This window comes from Lepidochelys olivacea (assembly GCF_965140295.1).
Source record: "Lepidochelys olivacea isolate rLepOli2 genome assembly, chromosome: 1".
Taxonomy (NCBI): Eukaryota; Metazoa; Chordata; order Testudines; family Cheloniidae; genus Lepidochelys; species Lepidochelys olivacea.
The window spans coordinates 277,503,579-277,518,164 of record NC_140411.1 but is presented as its reverse complement, the minus strand read 5'-3'; the positions used below and the strand labels follow the sequence as shown (position 1 = coordinate 277,518,164).

The 14,586-nt window shown below is 44.7% G+C and overlaps 1 protein-coding gene across 3 annotated transcripts in view; it reads right to left on the bottom strand.

Moving 5' to 3' along the window:
• The window catches only part of SLC6A15 (solute carrier family 6 member 15), a 58,879-nt gene extending 55,203 nt beyond the window's left edge, over positions 1–3,676 (bottom strand). Inside the window, exons 1-2 of one of the 3 annotated variants that reach the window (XM_084620624.1) lie at positions 3,528–3,676; positions 392–502 (exon numbers count right to left, since the gene is read on the bottom strand). The gene's annotated coding sequence lies outside the window, so the exon portion shown is untranslated. Of the gene's footprint in view, positions 1–391; positions 503–1,213; positions 1,232–3,527 lie in introns of those variants that run through there. The other 2 variants (XM_084620626.1, XM_084620625.1) reach the window with 2 other exon arrangements.
• Between the last annotated feature and the right edge of the window lie 10,910 nt (positions 3,677–14,586).

The following is a 14,586-nucleotide window of genomic DNA, read 5'->3' as shown; positions in this document are numbered from 1 at the left end:
CCAACTCTGACGGGCAGAAGGGTTACATAAAGATATTTTAAATATTACAAAGGGCCAGATTCATAAAGGGATCTAGCTTCCTAACTGCCACTTTAGGCACCTAAATCCCAGATTTAGGTACCACTACTATTCCCAAACCCCTTTTTCAGCTGCAATCTAACCTCACTCATCACCTATGTTTTTCCAGCACAACTTCCCTAAACACCTATATCCCTGCCTTTGAGCATGTGCACTGCTGCCTTATTCTAGACATCCAGATTCTTAAGCCCCAGTGTGATGCACTAACGGCCTCCTCCGTCTTACTCACCTGGGGGGCCCGATCCTGTAGGTGTGCAGTTCCACACAAGATGACTTCCCTCCTAACTTTTAGCCCAGTGTTTAGGGTACTCACCTGAGATGTGCATACCAAGTACAGTGTGTTCTGCTGCTATTTGGTGGTGTGGGCCCAGGTCTTTAGAACGTTGGTATTCAGTTATTATTATGGCAGTTTGCTAAATTTTCCCTGAGGAATACAAGTGAAAAAGGGAAAAGGAGTTAAATCTGTATGAAATTTCAGAGGACAAAAGAAAAATGTACTTCTCTAGCCTGGGTGCTTCTCTGTACAAAACTTCAAAGACCTGCTGCAAACAGTGGATGTGTTAGCGTTTCTAAAAAAAGCTCACAAGAATCTTTTATAACAGAAGCTACTAGGCCATGTAAATATAAAGATTGTTACCAACTCTGCATATAAGGACCAAAAGTGCTAAAAGCTTGCATTAAGTAAAGCAGTTTTGTCAGCCATCTTAATTCACTCAACTGTAAGTAACTTCATAGTAGATTTTATAGAACTTAATATTTAATTGGTGAAAAGTTCAGATATTCTTTTGCGTTAGAGGGGATTAAAATGAAAAATGTAGTAAGTGTGGACAAAATAGTCTCCGTAACTAACCAAAAATAATTTAACAACATGACAGCACCTTCAGGAAACTATGTAGTTGCCAAATCGCTTGCCTGAAAAATTGCTACTGATACTTATGTCATGAGATAATTACCAAAAGAAGAGGATGACAAAGAGAAGCCTGATAGGAAGGAACATGAAGGAAAATATTTTCCTTTAATATTAAAGGATACTAACATTTTAAAATAATTTAAAATACTGAGAACAAAAATTCAGACAGGAAATAAGGCATACATTTTTTAACAATCAGAGTAATTAACCATTTGAACAACTTACCAAGGGTTGTGGTGGATTCTTCATCACCAACAATTTTTAAATCAATACTGGTTATTTTTCTAAAAGGAATTATTTTGGGGAAGTTCTATGATCTATGTTATACAGTAGGTCAGACTGGATGGTCCCAATTGTCCCTTTTGGCATCTTGGAATCTATGAATCAGCTGTATTCTGAAAAAGTAACTTGGAATTGCATCAGCAACTTCTTAATTCCACTGTTGGTGGCACATCTGAACTTCTGTGAGTGGACCCAATTTTGGATTCTAAGACCTAAATCAACAGGAAGGCTCCCCTCCCCTTGTATTTGGAGTGTAATATTGAGCTCCTAGGGAGTTGTGTGTGTGTAAGGAGCTATTTTCTTAATAGCGCCAATGCATAAATTCAATCCTTCAATAATGGAGTCCAAAATGGAGAAATCCTGATTTGGGTTTTCTAACATTTAGTTAACTATTTTTTCTTTTTAATGCAGAAAAGATCAATACAAATGGTTGTCTGGGAAGTAAGTTGCAACACAGAAGGATTTGGGTGAAATTGTGTCATTTTTATCAAAGGGAGAAAGTTGTCTGGAGAACATATCTGTGTGCACATGCATAACGGCTGATGTAACACCTGACTCTTATGAAATCACTAGTGCTAATTTATGCATTTTTGAGGGAAAAAGAAATTGGGAGAAACCAGCATTTTTATCCTCTATTAAAAATAATAATTGCCTCCTAAGAGGAAGACTGTGTTTTGAAAATAGTTAGGGTTTCCTATAAACCAATGCTACTACACTCACTGTGATTGATATGTAGCAATACTAAACACGAGATGGTCTAAAATGGCTGATCCACACGGTAATATAAAACTTTGACTGCAAAATTTAACAAATAACATTCAATTCTCTGCAATAGAAATCTACATTCCTTTGCATCTCTAAGGGCAGGGAGGCGATGATACCTTTTAAAAATCCTATGTGCTTCCTCAACCGAAACAAAGTATGGCAGAGAAATGCTGAACCTCTCTGCCTGTCTGGCTGTTCATTCTCATCCTAGCAAGCCCCAAAGGAAAATATTACAGGAGCATGTAGGCAATGAGGAGGATTATCAAAGGAATCCGATAGCGCAGAGTCCAAACACAGCATGAAAATTACAGGCGTGAATCTCCCCTCTCTCTGAGATATATATTTTGTACATGGGTGCTGGAGAGAGGGGATGAGCCTTAAAATGCGGGGGGGGGGGGAGGGGGGAAGACGACCCAAGACCGAACAAGGCTGGGGAGAAATCCTCATTAACATACCCACCCAAACATGGCTGACATCACGGTAGACCAGCCTTGCCCCCCTTCCCCCAGAGTTACTCCAGCCAGACTGGGATTCGGAAGGCGGGGGAGAAGGAGGAACAAGCACTGGCCATGACCATTGAATACACAGAATGAGACAGCATCCAGACCTCTTCCTCCCCACCACCGCTAAAATGATCTTAGATCCAGGCCCCTCGGCCCCGTCTCCAAAATAATATGTCAGTAGCCTCAGCTGAGCAGATCCTGCCTTCTGAAGATATTTCCCTAAACCTCTCCTCCGTTCGCCGCCCTCCAGTTAGAGAGAGAGAGAGAGAGAGAGAGAGATGCAGATTTGGGAACCGCTACAGGCGCAACCGGCGCTATTCATCCTCTTTCATCCCCAAATAGCTTAAACGATTAAGATCAGGCAGTCTCCTCTTAATAAGCCTTGAAGCCACCGAAATAGCTCCAGCCAGAAAGGCAGATCTCCAGATTAAATGCTCCCTTCCCTGCGCTGCAGACACACAAGCAATGAAGGCGTTTTACACAACCCGCGGGACCTGAACGAAATGCTTTTGATCCACACCAGGAGAGGAACTGCCCGCCAAAGAGAAAGAAAGGAAGAAAGAAACCCAACCCCACCGAATCAAAGCACAAGGCGGCTCTTTCCATCTGGCCATACTGTTGTTTCCCCAAACACGCTTCCCTCCGAACAGGCGATGTTCAGTGACAATGCCCCTGGCTTCTACCAGAGGGGAAACACCGGGCGGAGAGAAACCACTTCCCCTCCCAGCACATACAGATAAGCGGGCGGGTCTCTCTTCCCACCCCCAGCGTGAGCTCTCCGGTGCCCACGAACCCCACCACCGGCAAACGGTGCCTCCCGATCATGCGTTTCCTTCCATCCCGCTCTGCCAGAGCAGGACCCACACAAGATGGCTTGGGAGCACTAAAGCCGCGAGCATCCTGTGCGGGAATCCTGCTGATCCCTCTCCATCCCGCTCCCCGCGCCCCAGACATGCCCCCTTGTCCGGCGGTGCGGCCCCCTTACCTACCTTTCTTTGGGGCGAGGCCCTGCGGCGGAGGCTGGCTTCGCCCTGTGTGCTTGGAGTGAATGAATGAGCGTGTTTGTCGTAGGGCTTGGGTGCGTGATGGAGAGCGAGATGCGGGCGCACATGTGCCCAGCCCTCTATGCAGCGGCGGCTTAAAGGCGGACACAACAAAAAAAAAAAAAAAAAAAAAAAAAAGGGGGGGGGGGCGGCGCCGGTGGAAGGAGGGAGGGCAGGGCTGAGCCGGGGGAGCCGCACCTCCCTTGACGCAGAGGAAACTCTGCGACACCCGCCCGCAGTTGCATCCTTGCTCAGCCAGCGATGGGGGTGATGGGTGTGGGGAGAGGAGGGGTGGAGACGGGGCCCAGGGCTCCATTCCACAAGCGTGCCGCTGCCTGGTGGTCTTTAGCCCTGTTTGTTTAAGGCTTTGCTTCAGCTTTGTGTTCAAGAACCATCAGCAGCTCCCAGCTGGCCCCACCCTGGCTCCTGCGCTGGAACGGCCGGTGGCATCCGCAGTATGCTCCTTGCCCTGCCTCACAAAGGCAAGAGGCGCCTTTTCCCACCCTCTTCCCCTCTGCTACCACCACTGCACCCCTAGCGCACGCGTGCGAGGTATCTGTCTGCCCAAGGGTTGTGGGAAAGTGAAGCAGTTACCGCTCTTCCCATGCCCTTGGCCCAGGCCCAGCGCTTCCACTGCAGCCCGGCGGGATGGAGAGTTGGGATCTATAAGGCAATGGGTGGGAGGGGTGTGTGTATTCGTGTGTGTTTTGTGGTTGACATGCTGATAGACGAAGGGTGGGCACCCAGGCGTGTAGAAACACAGGAGTGAGGAGCTAAAAAGTACACAGAAGGGAAAGAGGATGTGGAGGAGCTGAGCTGGGTGGTGCAGGAGCCCAGGAGCAGGTGAGGAGCCCGGCTGCATTCTGTAGAATTGGATAGGATGGAGGGTTCCGGGGTGAGGAGTTGTGCTGGGAGTTGGGGGCAGGACGGTTAATGGAGGAGTGAGGAAGAAGAGATCTCTGAGGGATGGGAGAGTAAGAAGATGGAAGAGTGGACGTGAGGAGGTGATTTGGAAAATTAGTGAGATGGAGGCCTGGGAATGAGGATCTGATCATGAAGAGCATACATTTGAAAAATTGAGATCAGGAGTAACAATGCATGAGTCCTGCAGCCATGCTGTGGGTGACTTCAAAAGGACTGCAAAAGTTTGGAGAGGAGACATTTCCCTGTGCAACCTTAATTCTGTCCTCTTGTGCATACGCATTATAATACAGTTTTTAATTATGTGATCACATACTGTTTTTCCCACAGGACCCTTTGCTTCATTCAGTACACAGGACAGACTGTGTTCACTTAATGAGCAGTTATGGAATATTTTGTTTTTTCATCACTGTTCAGTGTGTTGTCCTGGGCCTTATCTACTGTACACTATTCAAACTCTGTTATGAAGATCAAATTATTAATTTCCTCATGGGCTTTTAATGGTGTTTTTCAGTATACTATCTGAGTGTTCCACAATTAATTTATCTTCACAACACCCCTGTAAAGTGATAAGGTGGTACCCCCATTTTACAGATGGGAGCTGAGGCACAGAGAGATTAAGGTAAATATATCCGTTAATTTTGAGTGTGCAATTTGAGACACCTAAGACTCGACTTTTCAGAGTACTTAGCATTATATAGCACTTTGAAGCACAGCTCTCAATTATTGCAGTTGCATTTGTGAGCACACAGCACTTCTGCAAAAGTCAGACCTCAGGATCTCAAGTCAGGCATCCAGAAAATGAGGAGCACATAGGTAGTGACCACCTCTGAAAAGCTTGGGTTAAATGACTTGTTTAACATCACACAGGAGTGGCAGAGGCAGGGGCAAAATCCAGTTCTCCAGGGCAGTATCCAACTGCTTTGGCCATGAAACCATCATTTCTCTTCTCTTAATCCCTGCTTTATTCACTACACACCCTTCAATTTCTGCAACAAATGAGGAGAGGCCCTACAAGCGACAACCTCCTTTATTACATAACCCTGATTCATCCTTGCAGCAAGACAGTTCTATACACTGAATAAGGCAGGAGTCCTGTGGAAAAAAATCATATGTGATCATGTTACTAAAGACTATCACAAGGCATAAACACAAAGGGGATGAATCAAGGTAATACAGACAACTTTAAATCTAGCATTTCCTAACTTTTGAGTGCTTGACTTTGCAACCTTAATTGTGTTTTTAACATAGTTTTCCTGTGTAATTTCCTAGGTTTTTAAAAAATCATATTGAAAAAATAGAAATTGCATTGTGTGGCATCATATTGACACCCACATCAGCAGGGTTGGAAACTTTACCTCTGCCACTTGAGCTAACTGAGCAACTAATAGCAATAGTATGCGGTCATCCTTTATATGAACTAGCACAAGTGGGGAGTGAGACACATACTGTGCCTGTAGGTTTCACTGACAATGGAGGAATGATGAGACTCAAGAATCTTGGCTTCCATTCCAAGCTTTGGAGGGGAATGTGCTCCAGTGTTCACAGATTCTTCTGATCATTTCCCCTAAGCTCGACCCCTTCTGCCCCATCCCCTCTAACTTGTCCCTTTCCTAGTCCTGACTGTCTTCTACCCCAGGATCCTTATACCAGGCCCATTCTCATTGTCCATCTAGTCCTAGTCTTCACTCCTCAGGCTTCTCAAACCAGACCCAGTCTCCTTGCTTGGTCAGTCCTAATCTCCCCCTTTCAGCTCGCTGTCAGAGTCCAAGTCTCTACCCCTCCCCACACTTAGTCCCAATTTCCCCCTCCCATCCGTACACCTTGTCCCTAGTCTCCTTGTCCAGCCAGTACCAGTTCCTCCATCTGGCTCCTCATCCAATCTGTCTCTCATCTTCCATCTCAGTGGCTCACAGTCCCAGTCTCTGACCTTGAGCTCCTCATCTGATCTCAACTTCCCCCTCAACGCCTTCCTGGATCCTTGTCCCACTCAATCCCAATTAACCCACACCTCTTCTCTGTGTCAAATATGTTGCTCCTCCTCCTTTCCCTTTCCCTCTCCCACTGATTCCTGGTTCCAGTCTCTCGTGCTCCCTCCAGCTCTCATCCAATCTCAGAGTTTCCCACCAACAACAGCCAACTGGCTCCCAGTCTTGTTTTACTCACTGTCTCCCAGTCCCTGTCTCCTTGCCCAACTGGTTTCACCCTCTCTTCCCTCCAGCTGTTAGTCTCCACCCCGCCAAATCCCACAGTTTCACTCCCCCACCCCTACCTCCAGTCCCAGTCTCACCAGACTCCTTGTTCCAGTCTACTCCTTTCCTTTTCCCCGGTCCAGTTTTTGTCCCAGGTGCATTTGAGTCAGTTTCCTCCTCCATCCAGTGTGGTAGCAGGTGGATCATTGAGAGCACAGGAGAAACACGTTCCTGCTCTCAGTTCTAATGCCTGGCCCGACACTGGCCCTGAGCAGCTGGGAGCAGCTTTCACAGATATGGCTACTCTGAGCCGTCATAGCCCTGGGCTGGAGAAAGCATGATCAGTCACTCTGTGAGGACTGTGAGCGCATGTGCAGTCTGGTCAAACATAGGAGCTGTGAGGGCATGGAACATGCTCAATTACTGTGTGGGAATAGCACATGCATAGTTTGGTCACCACTTTATGTTATGAGAGGCTGAAGCATGTTCAGAGAGGGTGGAATCTTCTGAGATTTTAGCTGATAAGCTCCAACCAGTCTCTACTGAGCATATGCAAACTGTGATTTCTCAAATGCTTATAACTTGGCCAAATTTGGACAGATTTTCATGGGTACAGCAACAAGCACATCCATGACAGAAAGGAGACCCCACTGCCAAATTTAAAAACATACTCCGAAACAAGGAGCTCTAGAGCATTTTTTTAAAATGGTTGCCAGACGTTTTTAACATGGGAAAAATAATATGATTTTCTCAGTCATTGTGCTCGGAAAAATCTGAACCACTTTGTCTGAAACTCTCCCGAAATATTCAGCCTGAGGCACATACCTGGCTTGGAAAACTTCAGCGTGAACGCTTTATGTTTGACAAAGTTATAAACAACAGAAAACAGGATCGTATGGTGGGAAATGTTGGACAACCTTAATGACATTTAGAAAGGGCTGCCTATAGCATGTGTGTCTGTGTGAATAATTATTGCAGCTACTTAAACCTAACGTATACAGTGCTATGTTTTCTCTAAGTGGAATCTTCTTTATTCTATTTTTGAAAATATCCTCAGAGGCATTTTTTCTCTATCTCTAACTCTCCTTTTATAACTTTTATTTTGCAAAGTGACTTACAAATTAAAACAAAAACACCAAAAATATTTTTTTTTTAGTATATTTACAATGCAAGAACTAGTCAAATATTTTTCATTGAAAAGGATTATAAAGTTGCTGTTTCAGGGGTACTGTGTTGGTCAGAATGTTTGAATGGAAACTTAAGTCAATTTTCTTACCTCGTTTTCCAACAAGAGGTTGTCATGAAGGTTTTCTGTATTTTTTGCTGTTGTTGATGGCCCTCCTCACTAAAGATTTCCACAATCCACATCTAATTTAATTATCAAACAAATTATGTACATGTTTTTGTAACCCTCTCTGGAGTTGGTTGTTCCTGACATATTACCCTAAGCCACTAAGGGACTTGCCCCTGGAGTACAGCAGCAATGGCTACAGAGGCTCAGGACTCAGTTTCCCAGATAGCTTCACTTACAGGGAAGTGACAGAACAAGCTGGAAGCTACTACCAGAATCAGTCATAAGCCAGAACTCAGAGACAAATGGTTTGTTTTTATTTTGGGCTTTGGTTGTTGTTGCAGTGGAGAGGAGACTGGAAAGGGGAGAGAAGCATCACGGCCTGGGAGGTCCCCATTAAGCTTCCCATTTCTACCCAAAGGGAAACTTTGAACTCTGTTGGTGGTTACTGGGTCATTGAAGGGTGTCAGCCTGGCAGAGACCAGCAACAGGGAGACCAAGTCAGGGTAGCAAGAGCCAGACTAATTACCTATACTCCAGAACAGTGTGATGGGATCCCCAGGGTACAACCTGGAACTAGGGTACTACTGTGCTCCCTTAACTCTCCAGCCAGGGCTATCCCTCACAATTCTTTGCTAGTGACAGGCAGCAAACCCCTCCAGGCGCTGTTATCACTCAGTACAATAGCATGTAGAGCCCCACACTCAGCTAGATTGCATGCATGCTCCCTGAGCTACTCATGAATCACACAGAGAAATGCACCAGCCTTGCACCCCAGAACTGAACCATCTTGCCCTGATCCGAAGCCTGACCACTGTAAGTTTATTACTAAGTCTGTCTCTCCCTTGATATGGAGAGGGCACACCTCTAAACTGGGCTGAGATTTCCCAAGTACTTTACCCAAAACACACTGTTTTAAGTGAAATATAAAACAGATTTATTAACTACAGAGACAGGTTTTAAGTGATTATAAGTGACAGGCACAAAAGGTCCAAAATAGTTATCAAAGAAAATAAAAGGTAAGCACAGAGTCTAAATCTTAAACCTCATTAGACTAGGCAGTATTTGGATCAAGCCGTTTTTCTCACCCCACTGGATGTTGCAGATAGGTTATAGTTTAATACGCAGGCTTCCCCTTTAAGCCTGGGTCCAGTCTCCTCAGATCATAGAATATCAGCGTTGGAAGGGACCTTGGAAGGTCATCTAGTCTAACCCCCTGCTCAAAGCAGGACCAATCCCCAATTATTGCCCCAGATCCCTAAATGGTCCCCTCAAGGATTGAACTCACAACCCTGGATTTAGCAGGCCAATGCTCTAACCACTGAGCTATCCCTCCCTCCTTTGTCTTCCCAGCGTTCTTGTTGCTTCCAGTGAGGGGGAGGAGAAAGGTGCCCAAATGATGCCACTGTCCCTTAATTTATACTCTTGATCCATGTCCCTGGAAAGAAACTATCCCAGACATGTTCTGGTGGGCATTGCTGAGTCACAGGATTGAGTAATCCCCATTGTATGGTGCTTCTCTTAAATCCCTTGTTTACAATACCCTTGCTGATTAATGGTCATGTAACACTCGCCTGGGTAAGGATTACCCACTTTGTTGTCCCTGGAGAACTAGCAATGGGGACTCCCAAATTTACAACATATTCCAATAACAACCATACAACAAAATCTCAGAACTTCACACACACTAATGATATACATATTTTGACAGAACAATGTGTTTCAGAAGATCATGATATCGTATATAGCATGCTTTGTATGAAATATCACAACGATATATGAATGATGAATATGAGGTTTGCAGGATGCTACGTTGGGGTACAGCATGTCACAACCAGGGAGCCTGAGGATACACTCCATTTTGGGTGAAGACATTGTCAGAAATCCCATGTCTAATTATGTTGTTTATGAGTTTTACGTCGGACAATGATTATAGTGCTGCATCACCAGGAAAGAACTGATTCTCACCTCACTATCTGCCTTGGCAGGTTGTGGGAGGGAGCTGAGTGATTTGGACCTGTTGTAAATATTGCGGGGGGGAGGGATTAAGGTATTATTGCTATTTTATTCTAATTACACCTATTCTTTCCTTATCCATTATCCTTTATTCCTCGAACCTAATAAAGTTCCCCCTGTTGCACTGTTACTTTGAGGATTGTGATAACTATTTTATTTCTTGTGTATTGGGCTACACTCCTAGTATATTATTTCGTAGTAGACATTTCCCAGGGACCAGCACCTCTTGTGTTCCATGCACTAGGAGGGGTTATCCTTGGGTGGAGGCACCAGGTGCCAAGATAAAGTACCCCCAAGACTCGTACCCCTGAGGTGAGAGGAGAGAAGCTGTTCTAAGCAGCAGGCAAAGCAGAGGTGGATTAAATTTACTGGGGCCCTGGGCACAAAGAACATTTGGGTCCTCCACATCCCTCTCGCCACAGGGCCCTGCCCCTTACCTCTCCTCTCCCCCCAGAAGCCCCATCCCCTGGCCAGACCAGAAGCCAGAGTAAGGAAGTAGTAAGAGCTTTCCAGGGAGTCTGGGCTGTTGTGGGGAGCCCTGGACCCTCCACCTACCCTGAGTTCTGCACCCCATGGGGCAGGGACATGGCCTGCTCTCAGGCATATCAACCCCCCAGCCTAGGGCAGGTGAAGGGCCAGGAGTTCTCCACAGCAGCCCAGACTCCCTGTGTGTCTCTTACCATGCCTGGCTCCAGCTTCCAGCCTGGCCCAGGGGAAGAGAGGAAGCAGGTGCAGGACCACAGTTCCAGGGCTGGTGTCCCCTCCACTTCTACATGGGTTCTGGTGCTCCTGTGGGGACCCCCAAATTGACCGGGTCCCTCTGGGCACAGGCCACATGGACCCATGCATTAATCTGCCCTGCAAAAGGGAGAAGGCCAGAGCCATACTTTGAGGGCTGGGGTTCCATTTAATTTTATAGAGATTGAACCTTATTTGAAAATTCAGTGAAAGTAATCCTGCAGTCTAGATATTTTAAGATTTTTGTCTCATCTGTCAAATTTTAATTCAATGTTAACTTCTAATTAAGACTTTGTTCCAAACTCCATTGTATCATGTGCTAACAAAGGTGACTCTTTCCTTTTTTCTAGTTCCCTACTAATAAAAGTAATATTCATGCTAATAAGTATGCTAAGAAAGATTAATGTTCTCAAAAGACCACACAGTTAATTCTTAGATTAAAAGGCTCACAACTGGGTCCTTTTGAAAACTACATCCAGCTTTGATCCATAATTCTGTCCCCAACAATCTTGTGCCTCTGGGTAATTCCACCAGATATAAATACATTTTCCCATATTTTTGTGCCCTCTTCAAAACTGGTCACTGTCTGATTTAGAATTTTGCCTGAAGTTTGCTGGAGTACGATAGTGCTGAAACAATTCTTCAAAATAGTTTTCTATAACAGTGGGATATATGTAAGAAGCTGGTCCAAAAGATTGTATTAATGACTATTCTTTAACCAGTATTACCCTTTTCCCTTTATGTCTCCATTGATTTTGTATGGGAGAAATGGGTATCCTTTTCATTCCAGTTTTCCTGTAAGCAATATTTTTAAAATGTGAACTTTATATTAAAGTTTTGTTTATTAGCCTTACTAAAGCTATAGACACCACTCCTGAAAACATTTACACATCTGTTTCACTTTACAAAAGGCAAATATCTCCAGCTGCTAATGTATAGAGAAAAATGGATTTCCATCTTTGGTCTTTAATGCAAATAATAAAACTATAATTGTACTCTCTGTAACTTACTAATGGCATGTAATCATTCATTCAGTGCTGTCTTTTCCTTGATTACAAGAAATGAACAGGTGAGGTAGGCAAATAGCATGCAACCTACTCACATAAGCACTGTGCTAATGTGTAGCGGAAGCTATCACAACTTTGTAGGTTGAGTTAAGGAAGGTTTCTGTCTTGATGTGAGCAGAACTGTTCAGTTGCCACCAGTACTGATAACATATCTGTACTTCTCACTCAGGGCTCCATCGAAGAGATTTGAAGACTGTACAGACAGGAACCATCTGAGTGGAAACCAAGAAATCCTAGGAGTGGTGTTCTGAGTGTGATGTAGGGGTATTGAAGTGCATGTAGGTTAGGCTACTGGTATGCTGAGCCAGCTGCCTATTATGCTGACTAATATTGTTTCCTTGTACTCTCCTTGTCAGTCTGTCTATATCCATCTGTTGTCTCATGTCTTATACTTAGATTATAAGCATTTTGGGACAGGGACTGTCTTTTTGTTCTGTGTTTGTACAATGCCTAGTACAATGGACTTCTAGGCCCAATTGGGCTCTTTAGGCACTTTCATAATATACATAAATAATAAATCATCATCATTGTCATCCTCATTATCATACAGTAACCGATGATATTTTCGACTTCCACCCTACAAAAATATAAAACAGATACCACACAAGTTGATCAAATGAGTGTTCAGAGTTCACAGTTCCTGAACTGTGCTCTCCCTGAGGCCTTGTAGCAAGGGAGCATGGCCTCCCTCGGAGATAGATGGAGGGACAGCTGTGACCACCTTACAGTTACTTAGACCAATATTTTCATACTTGTGTCCCTAAAAGTAGGTACCTAAATCCATAGCCTGTAAAGATATAGGTACTACTTCTTCAATATGTAGCAGAAACCTGAGCAGGAGAAAGCAGACAGCATATAAGGCATCAGGCATTAAAAACCTTATTGAATTATATTTAAGTATCTCTGGAGTCCATCGTTTTGAATGCAAAGTTTGTGTATGATTGTGGATTTGGATGTAAGTTCAAATTTGGATGGGGGAAGATATGGCCAATGTAAATCTTGGGAAGTCTTATGAGCTTCAAAGGACTATTTTAAATAATGTGCCAGACAAGAAGGAACTTTTGGGAACAAGTTCAGTGAGTTTCCTGGGAAATACCAGGGGAGAGGTGAATACAGATTCCCATCTCTGGACCCAAACTTTTGAAGCTATGCCCTGAGGAGAGAGCCATTGTTTGCTGATTACCTAGTTTCTAAATTTGAAAAATCAAAGGACCAGGATATATAAAGGAGAGACTCACTTATTCATGGATGTGTTTCTTCTGAGCAAAAGCTGTTATGAACTTGTAACCACACAAAAAACCCTGTGTAGTGTTTGAAGGACTGATCACCTACCAGAATCCTTGTTGGAGCTGGGGGTGATCGCAGGTGGTGATGAGTTATTTTTGAGGCCACGTCTACACTACAGTCAACTTAAGTTACATCAATGACCATATGTTGCTTTAATAACATGGGTTGTGAATGTCCACATAACACTCCTTGTGTCAATAGAGTTCATCCACAGTCGGTGCTCTTGTATCAACAGAGAAAGTATTGCATCATGGGTAGCTATCCCATTGTGCAACTTGCCACCCTCTGCTACTGGGAGTTCTGGGAATGGATCACAGTGTCTCATGGGGGCATGGTCACCATCCCATGATGCAGTTCTTTTCTGTCCCATTATTCCATGGGCTTCCAACTTAATTTCAAGATGTTTTTGAACAGCTCCGTAAACTGTGTGCCTGCCATCTCTGCCTGAAAGCATGGATCCTGAACTGCTAACCAGTCTGGTGAGGAGCGTTATGAACACCACGTGGATGGTCCTGTGGTATTTCATGAGATGTAAAACAGAAAATGAATTTGTGGTGCCTCCCCTGCTGTGTACAATGGAAAGAAACAATTCAAGATTGCTGCTGGCATTCACAGAGAAGCTGCATACAGTGAACCGTTGATATTGGGTTCAGAAAATAAGCACTGAGCAGTGGGATCACAGCGTGATGCATGCATGGGATGATGAGCGTTGGCAGCAGAACTTTCAGATGTGCTAATTGACCTTTCTGGAACTGTGTGCTGAACTCACCCTTGTCCCGTGGAGCAAGGACACCAGAATGAGAGCTGCCCTCATTGTGGAAAAGTGAGTGGTGATCGCTGTGTGGAAGCTGGAAACTCCAAACTGCTACTGGTCTGTTACAAATCAGTTTGAAGTTGGAAAGTCCACAGTGGGGGTTGTGGTGAATACAGATTCAAGCATTCAGGATCATTAATTGCCTCTTATGAAGGACTGACTCTGGGTAATGTGCAGGAAATACTTGATGGCTTTGCGGCAATGTGATTCCCGAACTGCAGCAGGGCGATACAGGGCATGCATATCCCCATTTTGGCCCCAGACCATCTTGCGAAGGAGTACATCAACTGAAAGTGCTACTTACCTATGGTATTGAAAGCGCTGGTGGTCACTGGGGCCTTTTCACTGACATCAATGCAAGGTGGTCAGGGAAGGCTCATCTTTAGGAATATTGCACTGTGTAGAAAGGTATATGGGACTTTCTTTCCAGACCAGAAGATTCCAACTGGGGATGTGTAGGTGCCCATAGTGATCCTGCAAAACCCTGACTACCCCTTGCTCCCTCGGCTTATGAAGCCATACACCAGGAAACTAGACAGCAGCAAGGATTGTTTCAACAACAGATTCAGCAGGTGCTGAATGACCACTGAATGTGCCTTTGGTTGATTTAAAGATCACTGGCACTGCCTTTTTGGCAGGTTAGACCTCAATGTGGAAAATATTCTGTTAGTCATAGCAG